General features: G+C 51.6%; 1 protein-coding gene across 2 annotated transcripts in view; it reads left to right on the forward strand.

Moving 5' to 3' along the window:
• The window catches only part of Pgant5 (polypeptide N-acetylgalactosaminyltransferase 5), a 276,290-nt gene that overhangs the window by 65,645 nt on the left and 192,224 nt on the right, over positions 1-18,421 (forward strand). For both annotated transcript variants that reach the window (XM_084594794.1, XM_084594795.1), the window contains exon 2: positions 799-840. The gene's annotated coding sequence lies outside the window, so the exon portion shown is untranslated. The remainder of the gene's footprint in view (positions 1-798; positions 841-18,421) is intronic.

Consider the following 18,421-nt stretch of genomic DNA (forward strand, 5'->3'; position numbering starts at 1 on the left):
CCTGCGTAGCCCAATCGGTATAGATTGACTGTCTGGCGGATCCTCCCCCGCGGGGTCTGAAGCACTGCACCACCTGGGTGGAACGGGAGACCCTGCTACGCTCTGAGGACCCGGTCCGGCAAAAGACCGCCACAGATCCGAGCTGCCGACGTCATGAACCGTAGGAACATGAACGTTTGAGTGTAGTGGGACCGTGCGGGGGCCCAGGGGCCTGCGTGCCCCGAACTCCTCTGTTAAATGCTTTTACTACTACTACTACTACTACTACTACGCACTGTCTGGCTCACAACCGAAGCAGTCGTGGGTTCGAAAGACACTGAAAATATTGAAAATTATCTTCAAGCATAATCAGTCACTCTATATAAATTTCGATCATTTGCGACATGTTGCCGCCTTTATTTCTCATTACGTGTCAATGTATTTTTCACTTTCATTTCGCACATTACGTCTTTCGATTGTTGTGAGGTGTTCAGGTTGCCGGTGAGGTCCTATGCCTGTGACGTCGTTACCCTTTTTACCAACTAGGGTTTTTCATTCACGTCCAATGCCGCCGACCACGGCGCCTCACAGTACTGAGCCACTGCGGACTATAACCATGTGCGCTATATGCTAAGGTTGTAATGGTCCCAACACGTGCGCTTGCCAAATGCGCAGTAGGTGCTTATTTGTGAAGATGCATATGCGTGTGCTGTGTTCCGCGCAGAGCTTGGCGAAATTCTTTAACACGGCTGTCTCTGTCGGAGATTTTCGTTGTTGGGTGCTGCCGTTAACGTTGTTCATTCCCTTTCACATTTTCAGGTCGTTCGAGAGGTGACATTAGCGGACGCCGTTAGCACGCCGGTGAGTGATCCCACTGAAGTTTTTTGTTTTTCATTCCTACCGTTTACCTTCTGCGGCTATTGCTTCTTTTATTTTGTTTTCATGCGTGCACTCTCCGTCTTGCCAGATGTGATTGCTGATAGCGCGAACTTTCTTTTTCTTTCTTTTTTTTTTTTGCGCTGCAGATGAAGTACTTTTCAAAGACCGTGATCACTTCTGCGTTTTTTTTTTTTTTTTTTTTCAATTCTGTGTGAGGGCTCAGATACTCCTTTACAATTACGCACGTATTAGCCACCGACATTTTGCTGCGCGTGGCAGTCATTTCGATCGCTTTTTTCATACATTGTTAATTCAGGAATCGACATAGAAGGCCGTTTTACTACAGCTCTGCTGAACGTACATAGCCCCTGATGACTAGTACCGTTGATGTGTATAACAGAAAAAGGCGAATAAACAACCCAAAAAAAGAGAGTCAGTAAAAAACGAGGTGAAAGTTAAAAGAATGTATGCACCCAATCTTTATAGCACACGCAAAAAAGCTTGCAATCCCTCCTTTACGGCGAGGTTTCTCCATGATGTCCTCATCAGAATCACGTCCGCGTTTGGAGCATGCTGTTCTTGCTTACCATATATATCACCTCATGGGCATGCAGTCGCGCTTGAATGGAGCACGGGCTTTCTCACCAAAGCACTTTGTTGCTGTGCAACCTAGTAATAGGAACAATTGCCGACCTCAATGAATCATGTGCTGCAACGCTGTGCTGCTTAAATTCGAGGTCATGGCTGCGATGGCCGCTATCTGTATGCGCTTGCTAAATTTCGTTGGAAAACAAAAGAAAAACAAAACAATACATGGGAACCTATGCACCTCGATCTACACGGTAAAGGAAACCTTGGCGCTAGTAGTCTATCAGAAGCTTTCATCTATGCCCCGACGGTAGCCTTGGCGATAATTCGTTCTTTATTAGGCAGCGTTCCGGACGTTGATTACATGACATTTGTTCGATAACATCGCTGCAGATAAGAGAACTTGCGGGAAGTCGGTCTTGTTGCATTGCTTTTTTCGACTTGCGATGCGGAACCGTGGCGGCAGATAAGTTTATCTTCTGGCGCATCGTTTAGTATTATTAACGCGATAGTGTTGAAGGTCCACTTGCTGCAGATATAACCAGACGTCGGCGTTTCTGCATGCCTTTGGCAGGTGGTAGTTTGCAGGTGACGTGTCCCGCCACTGATTGGTTGGCGGGGTGCGTAACCTCACGAAACCACATATCGTGGCCGTGTTGGCAGGAGCTTCCAGGTGGGTAGGAATTGGCAGGAGGTGGGAATCGAACCCGGCACCATTGGATTCCATGCAGGTCAGACACATTATCCCTAGGCACCTGAGGCGCGTTCTTATGGCTTGGTTAAAGAGGGGACTGATGATTACCCACACTTCAGCGGCGCAATCCACAGGATCTGACAAATGTCCGCCGGTTAATAAACAGGAGTATCAAGATCGAGGTTGCTGTGTTCACATGAATGTAGCCGCTCACTATGCCTGCCGACTGCCTACGGTTGTTCCAGCATGGAGAGAGAGAGAGGGAGAGCGCTCCAACATGGAACTGACTTCTACTTAATGAGCATTCATCCCTACGTTCATCCCCAGCGCAGAGAACGCGATCGCGTTCTCTGCGCTATCGCGGCATTCCATAGTAACAATTCTCACTACACATAGCGTAAGACTTTACGCTGCTCTGGTAGATTTCTTTCCGTGTGCTTGATTCGCACATCATGCCACACTCCAGCACAAGAGGCGCAGCCGCTGGCTCCATTATGGGCATTTCTGCCCCGACTGGCCTGCTCAGACACCTTGCTTTGGCTAGCTTCCGATGCGGTTCCTGGCGCTCCACTGTAGCTATTTCCACCAAGCGGTCCAAATCGATCAAGCTACCACTGAAGCTTGGCGGCCTTTTGCCATGTATAGCTTCCCGTTCGGCCTCCAGCCCTTTCAATCGTGCCTTATCCGACTCCAAAATTAGCATTTTCGCCTTCAATGTTTTCTCGAGAGTTTTCTCGCTTCCTCTGCCGCCCATAGCTGAGTGCGTTAAACTGAACTGAGTTCTACATCATTTACCTGCTTATGTACTCAAACACATGGACAGGGCAGGAGCTAAGAGCGGAGACTCACTTTCGCGGTGCGGAACGCCATAGTCGCTCGCCGGTCACTTCTGGCTCCGTGCGTTATTTCCGACCACTTGCGATGAGTCGTTGCTTCCTGTCCGGCGTCCATGATTGTCGTTACTCGGTACTACGAGCCGACGTCCGCTAACACCTTTCCGATGACTCGACCTTGCTCGTCGTCACCTTCTGTGTTCTCCGCTGCCTACGTTGTCGCCTCGTAGCTCGTAGGGGTATCCTGTCGACTGCGCCACTAAGTTTACCGAAGCTTCTGCAGGGATGTCACATGATACATGATATTGCACATAATGGGCTAACTTACTACTGTATGCTGATGAGTATATGTCGGATAGTAGATGCACATATAAGATTACAGACTGGGCGAGTAACAAACTGAATAAATGCGGCCGATGATTCGAGAGCGGAGCAACGGGAGCCAGTAATTAACGAGGCGGAGCCTTCGTGTCTTCCAAACGTTTATCAGCATCAGCAGACCATTGCAACTCGTAGGCATGTGACCATGCATGTATACATCAATGCATGCGACGCGTCTCGTATAGTAAAATAACTGGTTTTTCATTATTTTGACTGCGTCCTCTGCGAAAGCGGATATAAAGAGCGAGTAAATGTGGAACACTGAGCACCTTGACAATGACGTTTTTTTCGCATTGCCTGCGCGCTTGAGATTCATTTGCCCAGTTCTCCGTGTCTGCATTTTCAGCGTGCGGGCCGAGCTCCAGGGTACAACGAGCGCGTATACTGCACCCGTAGCTGCTCCGATATTTGCATGCCTTATGTATATGCCCGTATACAGCTGTTGGGAATAACCGGTAGCTCGCTTCGGCGTGTAGAGGCCTCGCTGCGCCCACGGCGGCTGCATCGTGCGTGCTTGGTCGCAGATAGGGGTCAAGTTCATTGCGTAACCGGGGCCCGCATGTGTGCGTACGCCACGCCACGCCTGCTTACCCACGGACGACGGCGCTATATACTGTATATTCCATTAAGGAATGAGCCACGTGGGTGCCTTTCTTGGGCAAACCGTGGCTTCGCCTGTTTGCACGCTCGTTGTTTCCCCCGAGCCAGAGTCTCTTGGCGTGTCGTGTGACCATGCATACGCCGCTGCTCCTTATGCACAGCGCACGCGGTCCGCCGGTATTAGGGGAATGATAAAAAATAATAATTAGAAACCGGCGCCGCGAGTAGCAGCGACCCACTTCCCTTTCCCTGCATGCGTTGCAGCGCTCAGCTTGGCACAGCGTGCGACTCTCGTGCCTTTCGAGCGCCGCGGAGATGGCATGCCTGTGCCCCGGGCGGCAGCTGTGTTTACTCACCGAGCGCTCTCTTCGCGTCCCTGTCCTTGTCTCTCCTACGTAAACTGCGCCGCCGCAGGGTCGCCGAAGCGTGATCTTCTTGCTGGACAGTGGACGCCTCTGTGTACGAACCCCTCCCGAGTGGCGAGGTATACGGGAACAATTCGCAAATTGCGTAGCGGCTGCAGCTGGCCCCGGGTGAAGGAGTTCAAAGGAGGCTGCTTAGATCGGGGTCAGGAGAAGGGGAGGGGGAGGGGGGGGGGGGGGTCGAGAACTGGCCGTTCCTGTTTTTGATTTGCAGGCCCGTGGCCGCGGTTTCTCGGGTAAGTTCAGCCGCGCAGATGCGCGTACTGAGCGTCTTCTTGTCTTCGGTGTATATTCCGATTGACGACGAGATTCTGCGCAAGACTGGGCTACGTTTGAAGCCCTGCTGTTGGGCGAAGGGAGTCGGCAGGTGGTAGGCCTGGCAGCACGTCGGAATAAACAACGCTCATCCTTTACTGGCCGTCAAAGTCCTTTTCCAGAGTCTCGATCAGAAAGGTCCATTTAGCAGGCACTTGCCCGGTGTGGCCACACGAGGCCTATTTGAATTTTGGAGTGGGCCCTCATAAGAAGAAGCGAAGGTCTCAGCTGTACAGTTACTCCTATAACTTCACGTCGTTACCGGTGGAGGTCGAACAATTGTTCGATCGTTGAAATCATGTGTATATTCTTTTGTCCAGGTAAATTTTGGTTTTTCATTTCCGTAAGGCATCGTTACGATCGAGGGACCGTGAGCGTGAGGGCTGGAACCGGTGCGAATGTTTTTTTTTTTTTGTTTGTTTCTGTGATACCATATCGGAAAATGGGATTAAGTGCGGCCTTTTTGTCCGCTATGTGTGACCATTCACCACGCACCCATGAAACTCTCCGATGCGCTACTGTGGGCATGTGGACCACTCGCGCACTCTCTGCCTGCTTTGCGGGTTAAAGGAACCGCATACCGCGCCCTCATTCCGCGTGCGCCCGAGCACAGAAGCTGATATGGGCAACGGTAGATGTCTGGATAGGCAAATGCAGTAAGAGCTGCTGTAGCAGTAAGTGATTATCACACGCAGAAACGGTTATTTCCTTAGGCGTGTGTTTCCGTGTCTTGACTGTTGCACACTTGCTTAGTGCCGCCGTTTTTTCGCCGTTGTGACACAGCATGTGTGGCTTAATATCGTACATTGTCCAGAAAATGAAATCCACGTCTCTGCTGACCGCGGCCGTTGCGTTTCATGCTTTGCTTTCTCTTTCGAGCTCATGCTTTGCCTGCGAACTAAGGGCGTAGCTCTGCTCTTGCGCGTTTGACCTTGAGATGCCGGAGCGGGCCTATAGTCAACGTCTCCGAAACTTCGGCGGCATTGCGCGATCGTCCCTTTCGTGGACACGGAGGTGTCCTCGTGTCCCGGACTAGGGACGCCGACCATGTAGCGGGGCCACTCTGTGGCTCCCAAACTCCAATTAACCAATAAACGTTTCCACCACCACCACCTCCGCTGTGATAACTCTGCTGTGATAACTGTGATAACCGCTTCGACGGGGCTTGGTTGCTCAGTTTCGCCATGGATGAGGTACGTGTAGGTCCGGCGTCAGGCTGAGTACTATCACCGAGAAGCAGCAGCGAAGAGGAAGCGTGATCGGCTCGAGGCGGAGACAGGCGAAGAGCGAGAAGTTTGCATAGAGAAAAATTGCCGTTGTGATCGTGTAGCGTTGCTACGCGCGGATAACGATGTTCAACCGCGATAAAACTGCGGAATATATATATTTTTTCCTTAAATGGCAAGCAGTGTTTCTGGGCTATACCATTGCCCTTACGTTAGCTTCCGTTGATCGGCCTGCTCCACGTATTCCACAGTCGATAGGCTGATGATCAAAAATTCGTTGAGCGTTAGATCGGGCCTGCGGGGTAAACGCGTTGTCGCTTTGCCAACCTGCATTACGTGAGCCGACGTTGATTACTTTTCGAACTGCAGCGCTGCAGTGCGGCTTCGACGAGTCCGCGTGCATATCGTTGTTCTACGCCCTTGAAAAGGTTCACTCGCCCCGTTCGTATCCTTGAGCGGCACGGTCTCCGAGGTGGAGCGGAAACCCGCTGCCGCCGCCTTGTTTCCTCGCGTTCCGGAATACACGGCGCCCCCACGTCCTACGCTGCAGCTGGCGCGTGTGTGCCGCGAGCAGCGGTGCGTGACTTCGGTGAGGTCGATTCCTCGTCGATCTTTTCACATTACGCTCCGCCGTATCGCGAAATTGAAAGAAAACGCGGTGTGTGCCGCGGCCACGTTCGCGCCATATGCGCAACCACGTCGGCTGGGACTTTAGTTGCGGCGTGATCGCTTTGTGCGCGCGCAGGCTTATTATTCAAATGCTCCCAGCTGTAGCCGCGATTTCGAGCGAGCGCGCGCTTTCGGTTTAAGGAGTTTATTACGCAATATTTAGTTTCGCGTCCCGCCCGCCGCCGGATGACGTAACTATGCGCTCCGGGCGCTGTCCGAAAGATTCCTCGCTACTTGAACTCTATTATTAAAGAAGACGAACTTGCTGACGTTTTATACTTCGCTGGCTCATTTTAATTTCCCAGGAATCTGGCGTTTGCGCGAGGGCTTCTTTTAGTCTACCCCTTCTGTGTGCAATTTCGAAAGCACTTGAGTTAGGAACTTCGCTCTCTTCTCTGTATACCCAGCCACTCTGGGAGATTACTTCCTTCGCCATTAGAGAATCCGCTCCGAGCGCAGGATGGAGAGCAATTTGATCGATGTCAAACACGTGTTTTATGTCGGGGGCTGCGCAATTCTCTCACTGACGCGTTCGTTTGATATCTCCTGTTGCCATTAAAATATATCTCTCTCGTTCCGTTGCCTTTAAGCCTGCCATGTTTGGTGTGGGAAGCATTCTCGGCACCTCGCTTCGTGCACGATCGTCACAGCAGATTTTCGTACGAGGCCGGACATTGTGTAAAACGCTCGTTTTTCTTGGGGAAAAATGAACGCGCGACCCGACCGGCGGCTGTGCATTCCCAGCACGTTCGTTCGCATCCCCTCCTCACATCCTCGGGCCCGTACAAATGACCTGTCCGGAACAGCGGCCGCTCGCGAACGACGGCGCATGCGTTCGATACTCCGAGCACCGCGGCCGCTCGCGTGGGACCACTCATTAGCGCGGCGGCGGCCAAACAAAGCGGCCGCTGCCCGACGAACACGCGAGAGTCGCCCGACCTTTCTGCGGAGCTGGTCGGGTCGTGTGCAAACACGACCTTTCTCACTGTGTACTCCCGTTGGTGTAGTCGCCCCGGTACGCGAGACTTTCGAAGGTCGCCAGCCCAACTTGCGCACCACGGCTGTGTGCATTTCTGCACGCTTCTCGAAAACGATAATGCGCTTTCGAAATCGGGCGAAGTCCTCGTCGAGCTTCGTTTCGGGCTTTTGGTGTTGTGTGGGGTGGATTAGAGGGAATCTGCGGGGATAACCTCACCTGCAGCTGACAAGAGACATAGTTAATTGGATGTATAAATGTTTGGAGACCTTAATCTGCAGCAGATGTAGTTTGGCTGATAAGTGTTGGTAACCTGATTGTGATGATGATTATAAGCGTTATTTTAACGACAACGTTATGGCGCTGTGGTGGAAAAAATAAAATCTGGCGTTTGTTTTCTTTTTGACATTGTGAGCGAAAAGTCGCGAGTATGTGTCTGGCCGGTGGCATTGGTTCGTCGGCGGATTGTGTGACTTAACAAGACCACGTGACGTGTCAGAGTTGGCAGGTTCTGTCATCTCGACCAGCTCCTTCGAGGTTGGAGGATGAGGTAAGAATTGAACCCACTACCTTGGATGCTGAGCCAGAGAGACGACCATTAGGCAACGCATTCACACGGTTTAGTTATAAAGCGGGTATTTAAAGCGGGCGTTCTTACATGTAGTATGGTAGCTTACGATCTAGTTTTAATCAAGATAATGTACACAAATTAAATGATTAGTGACGATAGGCGGGCTCTAAGGTGCATGTGATTTTTCGAGGATTCACGAGGAGAGCCGGCAAACGGGAACCATTAAGACTGTCGTGACATACCTTAGAGAGCAGAGATAGTGCCCCACCGGGGTGGCGCAGCGGTTACGGCGCTCGACTACTGTGCCCAAGGAAGCGAGATCGAATCCCGGCCTCGGCGGCTGCGTTTCGATGGAGGCGAAACGGAGTGGCGTTTGTGTGCAGCTGTGCGATGTCAGTGCACGCTAAAGAACCCCAGGGGGTCGAAATTTCCGGAGTCCTCCACTACGGCGTCTCTCATAGCCTGAGTCGCTTTGGGACGTTAAACCCCACAAACCAAACCAGCGATAATGTGCCCCCACATTTTGGGGGGCATTTATTGTATTTCAGTCTAAGTTATGCGGAGCAGCAGACTGATATTTAAGGCAGGCAGATGTAGAGGGATAGTATAGTGGTGCGGAGTAAAATAGGTGTGGTGTAGCAAAAGTGCGCTGTGAAGCATTGGTTGTGTGCAACGTAGTTTCAGTGCAACACGTGTTCCGTGTAGTATGGGTTCCTTGTATCACGGGTTCCTTCTAGCGCAGGTGGCGTCTGGCGTGAGCAGCGGAGTCGCGTGTGCGGTGTTGCGTAGGGTAGTGTTTTGTACGAGCTCTGTGCGGTCCACCAGGGCTTCGTGCGATGTAACAGCTGAGCGTGTGATGTTGGGTTAGTGGCCATAGCAGGTCGGGATGCTGGGTCGCAGGGGCCCGGTATAGTAGAGGTATCGCCGCAAGCCGCAACAGTATAATCACAATCAGTATTGCGCAGGAGCGAGTGTCTGCTAGCAATTGTCGAATGAGCCGGATGGTGAAAACGTATTCTGGCAGTATTGTATTGGGCTGCAATCCCAAAATGGCAGACTTTCCGATGCTGCGCATACACGTAGGTGGACGGCAGACCGTCCGAAAGCCATCGCCCGCGCCTTTGCATCTGCACTCCGCGACCGTGCACCGTATCGCTTCCTGGCGCGCGCGTTGCACAATGTACACGATGGTTGCGCTCTCCCGGAGACGGCTGCTGTTGTGTTGTTGCCGCGTTTGTAGCTGATTCGGGCGTGTGCGTAACCTGCGCGCGTGTCCGTGCCGGCGACGTGCCTGGGATTCTCAATAGCTCCGTAGTGCTGTGAAGCTGGAGCGTGAAAAGAACGGTCCCCGCCTTCGCGCACCGTAGGCCGCCGCGAAGGAACCAAAATTGAGGCTTTCCTTTGGTGGCGAATCGCCCGCCTCCGGCTCTTTTTATTCTCGTTACCTTCGTGCCGCTCCGTTCCTTGTTTTCCTCTTCTTTTAAGCTCGCTTTATCTTCATCGTCCGTGCAAATCGTGTTACTCCGGCAGACTGCTGGCCTTTTCGGCCTACGTGGCGGAGACGGCGGCGTCCTCCCGTGTGCGGGTCTCGTCTTTATCGCGCCTCCAGCGACGTCCGTGCGCGCGTTCGAGGCGTCCGCCGGCGCTGCTTGCGTACTTCGCGTGTTCCCCTTCTGACGTTCGGACTTGGAGCGGCCGGACGGGACCGTTACTTTTCCGCTGCTCGACGCTTTGCTAGATCGATGGTTTCTCGTTTCAGCCTGCAGATTCACCGGGGCCTTCCATTCGTATACAGTTGCGTCCTGTTACTTGCACTTTCATTTCCTTTGTGTGTGTGTGTGTGTGTGGGGGGGGGGGGGGGGGGGGGGGCGGAGCACCTTCGCACGCTTGTTGCCATTTCGTCGCTTGGCTCGCAGTTTCTCGGTGCTGTCGTCCTTTGTCCAGCCATCCTCATTTTATTATCGGGTGCGCTGCCCGAAACCGTGCGCAGCTGCGGTTCTGCGGTGTTGAATGCCTTTCTTTTTCTTTCTTGTTAGAAAGTATGGTGTAGCGTGCAGCGGTTCGCCGAGCGTGGGAGAGGCTGCCGCTCTGGCTTTCTCCTTTTTTTCCTACCGCCAAGATCGGAGCATTCGTTCTTTAATATTATCATCTTATTGGTTTTTCCGGACGCCGCGCAAATTCGCCTGGAAGTAAACGTAGAGAGTGTCTCTTCGGATGTGGGGTTTTGTCGTTGCGCGTTTATATGTAGACGCTTTGCTTTTGCTGACCCTCGTGGAGCGTGCGTCGCTTTTTTCCTCCCCATCCGAAGTGAATTTGAATCGGTTTCGGAGTGCTTTTATCTGCGCTTGGCTGGTGCTGCGGTTTCAAGCTCGACACAGAGAGCTTGAGGCACGAGTAGAACTCCAGGCTCCGATTCTCGGGCCTTCTAAAGCTTGATTTGGTTCGAGTTGTAGTCTGTGGACAGTGTCTGGCATGGATGACAGTAGATCCGAAAAAAGTGCACTTTGAGAGGGCGTTTTCGCGGCTTTGCTAGTGCTTTTTGTATATTTTTTTTATTTATTTATTTATACTGTAAGCCTTTTGACAGGCTCATGCAGGAGTGGGTAAAAAAATCACAATTTCACAGACAGTGTACAATACATCCTAGAAGACAAAAACAAAAAAAAAACAAAGGAATAACAAGGAACATTTTCGTACCGACAATGTATGCACATGAAATACACTCAAAGCACTCCGTGATTTGCTAGGGCAATCCGCATAAATGCCTCTGCTCACATTGTTGCAGTTTGCTGGGCAAAAAATATGTCCACCTTGGTGATGAATTCATCTGCAGATGTGGAGGAGACAATGTCGAGTGGCAGATTATTCCAGACTTCTATGATGGACGGAAAGAAGGAATGTTTAAACGTGTTACAGCGGGTGATAAATGGCCTGATCGTCCTGTCATGGTTTGTTCTGGCTGAATGTTTGTATGGTGGTTTTAAGTATTCTTGTTTGTTGATATTAATACAGTCATGATAGAGAAGGTAAAAAAATTTTAAAGAAGCAATGCGTCGCCGGCTGTTCAAAGTTTGGACGTCTGCTCTGTTGTGCAGCGTGGTTGCTGAGACATGCCGCGAGTAATGCGAAAAAATAAACCGAAGGGCTTTGTTTTGCATCGCTTCTGATTGTCAAGGTATACTTGATGCGGATTCCAAATTATGCTGCCGTGCTCAAAGATTGGTCGTATGTGGGACTTATAACTTGCTAGCTTTACTTTAGCTGGCGCTCGTGCAAGTTTCCTCCGAAGAAATGCAAGCTGTCTGTACGTCTTAATGCACGTTTCGTTGATGTGTGCATCCCATTTCATTGTGTTTGTGATGGTAATCCCTAAATATTTAACTCTGTCGACTTCTGCTACTTTAAGTATAGTTCATTTCTCTTCGTATGTATATATTTTTAATTTCTGGTGCGCGTGGTCCCTTCTACGGTATAGTCATCTTGTATTTGTTCAGTCTTCATACGCTGCTGCATTTTGGGAATGGCGGATGGATTTTTACGTGCGATGGCATCGCACAGCACACAGACGTACGCCTCTCGTTTCGTCTCCATCGAAGCGAAGAGGCGCCCGTGTGCTGTGCGATGTCAGTGCACGTTAAAGAACCCCAGGTGGTCGAAATTTCCGGACTCCTCCACTACGGCGTCTCTCATAGCCTGAGTCGCTTTGGGACGTTAAACCCCACAAACCAAACCATCACCATGATCAAAATTGCTCCGTAGCTCTCCACTACGACTCCTCTATCTCTTTCCACTTTCACACCCACCTTCCTCCCTTACATTACGGCGAGGGTCATGTGTCCACGGAGCATGTGTAACAGATACTGCACCTTGCCTTTCTTGAGAACCAATTATATATGCCATCGGGTGCACAGTCCGAATTATTTTGGTTTTGTTGGTGCACCTGCCGAATCCTTTCTACAGTTCCGCCAGCCTTCGCTCGGATGGTACACGTATGTGGCCTGAATTACCTGACTTTAATGCCTCATCGTTGTGGACAGAAGGTTGTCAGCAGAGGTGTCACGCTTTCGAGAGCGATTGAAATAAACCAATAAACCTTGTCTCCACTGGGAATCGAACCTCCATCCCTAGGATCCACAGCCCAGTGCTTTACCAACTGCGCCACGTACGCCTTGGATCGTGAAACGCTCTTCATAATTCCCCTTGTCTACCGTGAGTATGGTAGCGGGATTCTGCGCGTGACGGATACTGCGCCTTTTCTTAAACGCCGGGGAACTTTGATGTGATCAATAGAATGCTGGTTGTGTTCGGCAAGGGGCGCGCGATGTACCATCACGACAGGTCATGGCGTCACCATGCGATTCATGCATATTCGGAGCTATAACCCCGCCGGGCGTCCGATCGAGGCGTCCGTGTGGCGCCTTTCATTTGCCGCTTCCTCGAACGCCGCACCACACAGCGAACAGAATCAGACCAAGATGTCTAGGAGGCGTTAGTACAGCAGGCATCAGTGGCGTTTGAAATTGATTTACATGATAGAAAATGCGCAGTATCTATCACAATTCTCCGCGGACACATGTACCACGCCGTAAAGGAAGGAATGAATGTGGGAGTGAAAGAAGAGAGGGAGATAGAGGTGCCGTAGTAGCGGGCTACGATCCACCGCGCTATAATGGATTTCGCTTCATCGCACTTTAGTGGTCAAAAGTGCCCTCTAAAACTTTTTTCCCCATTAATTGACCCGCATGTTTGGAGATTGACATCGCTTTTTGGTTTCCTCATGGGTTGTTCACCCCACTCTCCCTATACCTCCTCAAGAGCAGTGTCCTTCTTCACAAAGAAAACAAAACATTGCAAAACTGTATTATGCGGATCTTTTCTTTTTTTCTTTCTTTTTTTTTTCTATGATGGTGACTTTATGCCGGGAATGCATGGCTCCATGCACAGGGCAATTCAGCGCTCCGCTGAGCAACTGAATGCTTTTGGTGGCACCGCTGAATTGGCGATCACCGTCATTTACACTAAGACTGTTATTAAAGGTGTGGACGGCTTGCGGACGGCTTGCGGACACCAAAGCCTCCGCGCCGCATGGTGTCGTTCGTGCTACTTCGGAAATGGAGTTGAGCGGTATGTTCGTAGAAGGGGGGAGGGGGGGGGGCGTGCTATGCGAGTAGTAGCTCACTGTGATCACTTTTGTGGCCTTCTACATACTGCGTGATCTGCCGCTGTCATTACTCATCGGGCCTTCCTTGGAAGCCTACTACGACTACTACTAAGTTCTTTGGGGTATTCTTGGGGCGGGGATACTAGACGCGGGTTATGCCGGCCTATGTCGTGGCGGCACTCTTGGCGTCCAGGGGAAGGGGAGATGGGATGTGGAAAGGGGGGGGGGAGGGGTCATCGTCATGGAGCCGCTCTCGCCGTCGTCTACCTTTTCGCCAGTGCCATGGTCCGCGGGTCCTCAAGCCTCTGCGCTCTTCCCTGTCTCCCACTTGTTCTTTTCTTTCTCCCGCACTCTCTCTCTTTCCGCTCCAGAGTAGTTCTCTCGAGATCCGTGCGTCAGTCTGTGCTGCTTCATTCGTTAAGGAACTTCCCGTACTTCCTGTAAAGGTCCTACGCGCTCTGGAGAGCACTGGTCGCTGCCTTTCCCCACCCTCTTTATGTACACGCAGAGAAGAGGCGCGTCTGCTCACTTTAATCACTCCTCTTGGCCACTCGTATGCCGTCTCCTCGTTAGCTTCTTGGCTTCGTTGTGTCTTTTCTGCCACCGGCAAAGAAGCGGCAGCAGTGCGTGTCGGCGTGGCCGCGGCCTTCTTTCCCGCTGGCATCGGTCGTGTTTCTGCGCCGTCCGCTGCCCTTCCGTGGGGCTCGAGAAATTGGAAGCGAACGAGGTCGGAACTCGGTTCGGCGGCGACGCGAAAGCGTTTTCGTGTAGCGATTTCTGGCAGTGCACCTTGCTCTCCTCCTCTCTGCTTCTTCGACCTTCTCTTTCCTTCCATTTCTCTCTCTCTCTCTCTCTGGCACATTTGCAGGCTTGCATCTAGCTTTCCTTTCGTTCTCGCACTAAAGTGTGCTTTCCTTTTCACTCCCCACGCTTCCCAATTTCTCCCTTTCTTCCTTCCTTGTTTTCCCGAAATCGTTGGCTTTATTTAAAGCCCTGGAGTCGCTCGAACGGCACACCAGGGAGATATTTTCCTCTTCTTTGTGCGGTACCGTCCAGGTCGTCAAACATTGCTGCATCTCCTTTCTCCTTATCTGCTTGCTTGTTTTTCTTGAAGGTTGAGAAAGACGGCGAGGTGTTGCCTCTCTCCCTGTGGTCGTTTCTCGCACGTGTGTGTGTGTTTGGTTTGGTTCGCAGGGTTTAACGTCCCAAAGCAACTGAGGCTATGAGAAACGCCGTAGTGGAGGACTCCGGAAATTTCGACCACCTGGGGTTTTTTAACGTGCACTGACATCGCACAGCACACGGGCGCCTTGCTGTTCGCCTCCATCGAAAAGCTGCCGCCGAGGCTGGGATTCGATCCCGCGTCCTTGGGAACAGTAGTCGAGCGCCGTAACCACTGCCCCACCCCGGAGGTGTGTGTGTGTGTGTGTGTGTGTGTGTGTGTGTGTGTGTGTGTGTGTGTGTGTGTGTGTGTGTGTGTGTGTGTGTGTGTGTGTGTGTGTGTGTGTGTGTGTGTGTGTGTGTGTGTGTGTGTGTGTGTGTGTGTGTGTGTGTGTGTGTGTGTGTGTGTGTGTGTGTGTGTGTGTGTGTGTGTGTGTGGTCCACTCACATAAAGACAACTATCGTGTCATCGTTTAGCCACGGTTAGGAGACGCATTTGCTCGGGTTAACGTGGGGAAAGAGGAGGGTTGGGGGGGCAGTTGCGACTCGTCTCTGTGATTTAAGTCGGCATATAGAGGTGGGCTGTGAGTGACCTGCTGATCTGTGACACGAACGATTAATGCCGTGTGCGCCGCAAAGATGCATAGTTAGTTATTTGTGCGAAATGCTCTCAGTGATCTCACCCCACTTCAATGCCGCCGTTCTGCGCTCCCCCGCCTGCACTGTCGTATTGCGTGGTGCTCACGTATACTGTTGCATCGGTAGCAGTAGCTAACCTGGAACCGCTGCGTCGGCAAAAGTTGCGACTTCGACATCGGAGCAGTGATGAGCGCTCAGTATCAGTAGCTCCCTCTCTCGCCGCGTTTATTGTATTCAATGCCTCATCGCTCTTTTGAAATCTCTGAAGATATACATTTGGAACATCCCAGCCAGTGGCATTGCTATTGCTGCGCGTGTTCGACCTGATTGTCTGCGGGCTGTGTTCGCCGTTGCTGTTCGAATCCCAGTACCTTTGAATAAACCCTACATTTGGGGGAGTCGCCGGTTAAGAACATCGGCCCTGGAGCTGCGTAGCTGCTCTCTCCCAATACCCACGGTGTGTGAGGACGTTAGACAGCAAGCCGTGCAAGCGGGCCCAGCTGTCAATTAAACTGTGCCGGCTCCCTTCGCCAGTGGGGCCCTGCTATCTTCAGCGGGACCGATGAGAAGACTGACTCATCTTTTACGAACGGGTGAGCCTCTACAACTAGTGGGACGGCGACATGAAGCTTAACAACATAATAGAGAGATTTAACGTACCGGGATCCGCGATCCGCCACCGTGACTCTCTACCGCTCGTGGACGGGGCGCACAAGCTGATTAATTCCGATGCGGCAGGTCTATGTGCCGACATCCAGTATGTGACACCATCTATTGACATCAAAGTGATCTGGACATGCGCAGTGGAACGCGCGGTGGCGGATCACGGTAGCGGATTGCGGATCACGGTGTGCTAAATCTCTATTTTACCTTGCCGGCGTAGCTAACTTGCGGTACCGGAACCACGAGGGCGACATCTGAATTTGGACCGCCTTCAAAACTAATTTCTCGGAAATGTTTGGCCGCCCGAAAGTCGGAAAACTCCGCGCTGAAGAATGCTTACGTGAACGGCCTAGGCCTATGGGCGAATGCTTTACAGGCTACATATATGATATATCTTCGACTTATGCAAGCGGGTGGACTCCAATATGTAGGAAGCTGACAAGGTAAAGCAAACCTTCTAAGGTATAGACGATGAAGCCTTTCAGATGCTCTTAGCCCGGGACTTGCACGGAGTTGCCGAAGACTTTACGCTCTTTCAGAGCTTCGGAGAGCTGCGCAAGCTAAGGGCGCTGAAATGGAATCGCTTACCGGGCTGACCCCTGCAACCAACAGCTCCTCTCTGCTGCAGCAGATTAAAAAAAAAAAAAACAAGAAAAAAAAAATCAATCGTTCGTTAACAGGTGGCATCTCAGCTCTCCCTTCTGCCTGGCCCTCAATAACAGTCGCCGTATTTGACACCCGCTCTCCGTTAAGCTTTTCAAGACCATGTTGCTGAGGTAGACCCGTGCTTCCGTCCGCCATCACCTGTCGCCGGTCCACCGACTTGCGCCGAAGTCCTCGCAAGACCACGGTCGCCTTATGATGTCGGTGCCTGTTCAAGCGCAGTCTTTACCTTATCTTCGACCGTCTCCACGAGCAAGTGACCCCTGGCGCACAAATGATAACCGCCCTATTTGCAGCAGTTACGGATTTCCTGGCCATATTACCCGCGATATTACCGTCGCTGTTACCCACTGTCAGCACCACCTGACCAGGCTTCCAAGTGCTGGCCTTCGTCGTGTGAGTACTCCGCACTCGTTGAGCAAACGTCTAATAACACACACACACATCTCATAACAAATGTCATAAATAATAAATATAATAAAGCTCATAAATATAAAAAAAAACAAGCAGAAATCTACGCCGGAAGTAGCTAGTTTCTCTCAAAAGTATCCTGCGCTTATGACGCTTCCTCGTATGCAAGAGGTGGAGAAGCCCCGCATCGTGGCTGGCGTAGCACTGCCGTGCCTTCCGGCGTTTTAGCGCTCTCGCCACCAGTGGAGCACGAAATTACGCCCCGCCGAGTGGCGTTGACCTGTGTGCTGTCTTTTGTTTTTTCCTCCCTCGGGGAAGAAAACAAAGGACGGCAGTGAACTCAAACGTGACTTGAAAGGAGCGTGCGAAAGAGGAAGGTGAACGAAATCTAGATTCGCGCGCGTGCGTCTGTCCGCTGCCGACATTCGTCTGATTGGCCGCGTGTCGTGACGGCATATATCGGTACGTTCTTGCGGGATGCGAACGCTCGGGATGCGAAACCCCGCGCGCCCTCCTGAGTGACGAGCGGATTCGTTTTCGTTTCCTGCCGCTACGTTTTGGCCCCGCACTGCTGCCGTGACTGGGACGGCGGCGGTGGGCGAAGGCCGGCCTCGGGAGTGTCCAATCTGCATACATTGCGCGCGGTTCGATTGCGCCTGTTCGATGGAAGCTTTGTTTACCGCCCCTAGCGCTCTGCCTGGTCGGTTTACGCGAGTGTCATGGGGAGCGATTTTCGTCTCGGGTTTGCAATGGAGCCGAGGAGTTTTTTTTTTTTTTTTTCTTGAGTGGGCATGTTGTCTCGGATAACTTTTAATTCTCCAGAAATGCTTTAATAGTTCGCTTTCTAGGAGTTATAAAGCCTACGACAGTAGTACCAATCTGTGTACATACCACTGCCTTTCTCATCCAAACTTCAGCACCTATTCTTTCAATAGCTGACTGGAGAGCCGTATCTCTGGAAAAGTGCTGGCTGATGCTCCCGCTGGCATGTAGTGAAAGCGGTCGGAGAGAGTGCAGCGCGTACGTTCGATAGCGCGCGCGCAAGTGGTGCGTGGAGACCGGTGTCGATATGATGGCGAACCGCGGTTGTAGTACGTCCCAAAGAAGCTTGGTGAGAGTCGAAGGAGGCGCTGCATCGTTGAAGCAAGGCGACGAGCTTGTCGTGCTGGGTAAGCGACAAAGAGGCGTCGACAGAACGTTCGAAAATGTCAGATGTGATCGAGTCGGTGAATAGACTGTGATTGGTCACAGCGCTCTTCGCAAGTTGCCCCCCCCCCCCCCCTTTTTTTTTTTGCTTCTTCCCCTAAAACTTGATTTGGTTCTCGATCTTGCATTCATTTCCTCATTTCCTTCGCCTTGCCGTCTCGATCTGAAACGGTTGATTTTTGGGTACCAACCATTTACCAGCACAATTTTGATAATGGCATGGGTAATATATTGCCGCGAAACCTTCAAAACTGTATTTGTTGTTTTTAGCAGCTGCCGGCATGCGGCCTTATCACTTCTGGCGCGCGTATCAATTCTGTATTCTTTGTTTGTTAATGCTCGATGTCGCGAGACACACCTTTATCAGTTCCTTTGTCGTGCAAG

Source organism: Amblyomma maculatum, chromosome 2 (assembly GCF_055883805.1).
Source record: "Amblyomma maculatum isolate TAMU_Amacu chromosome 2, ASM5588380v1, whole genome shotgun sequence".
In the NCBI taxonomy this organism is placed as follows: domain Eukaryota; kingdom Metazoa; phylum Arthropoda; class Arachnida; order Ixodida; family Ixodidae; genus Amblyomma; species Amblyomma maculatum.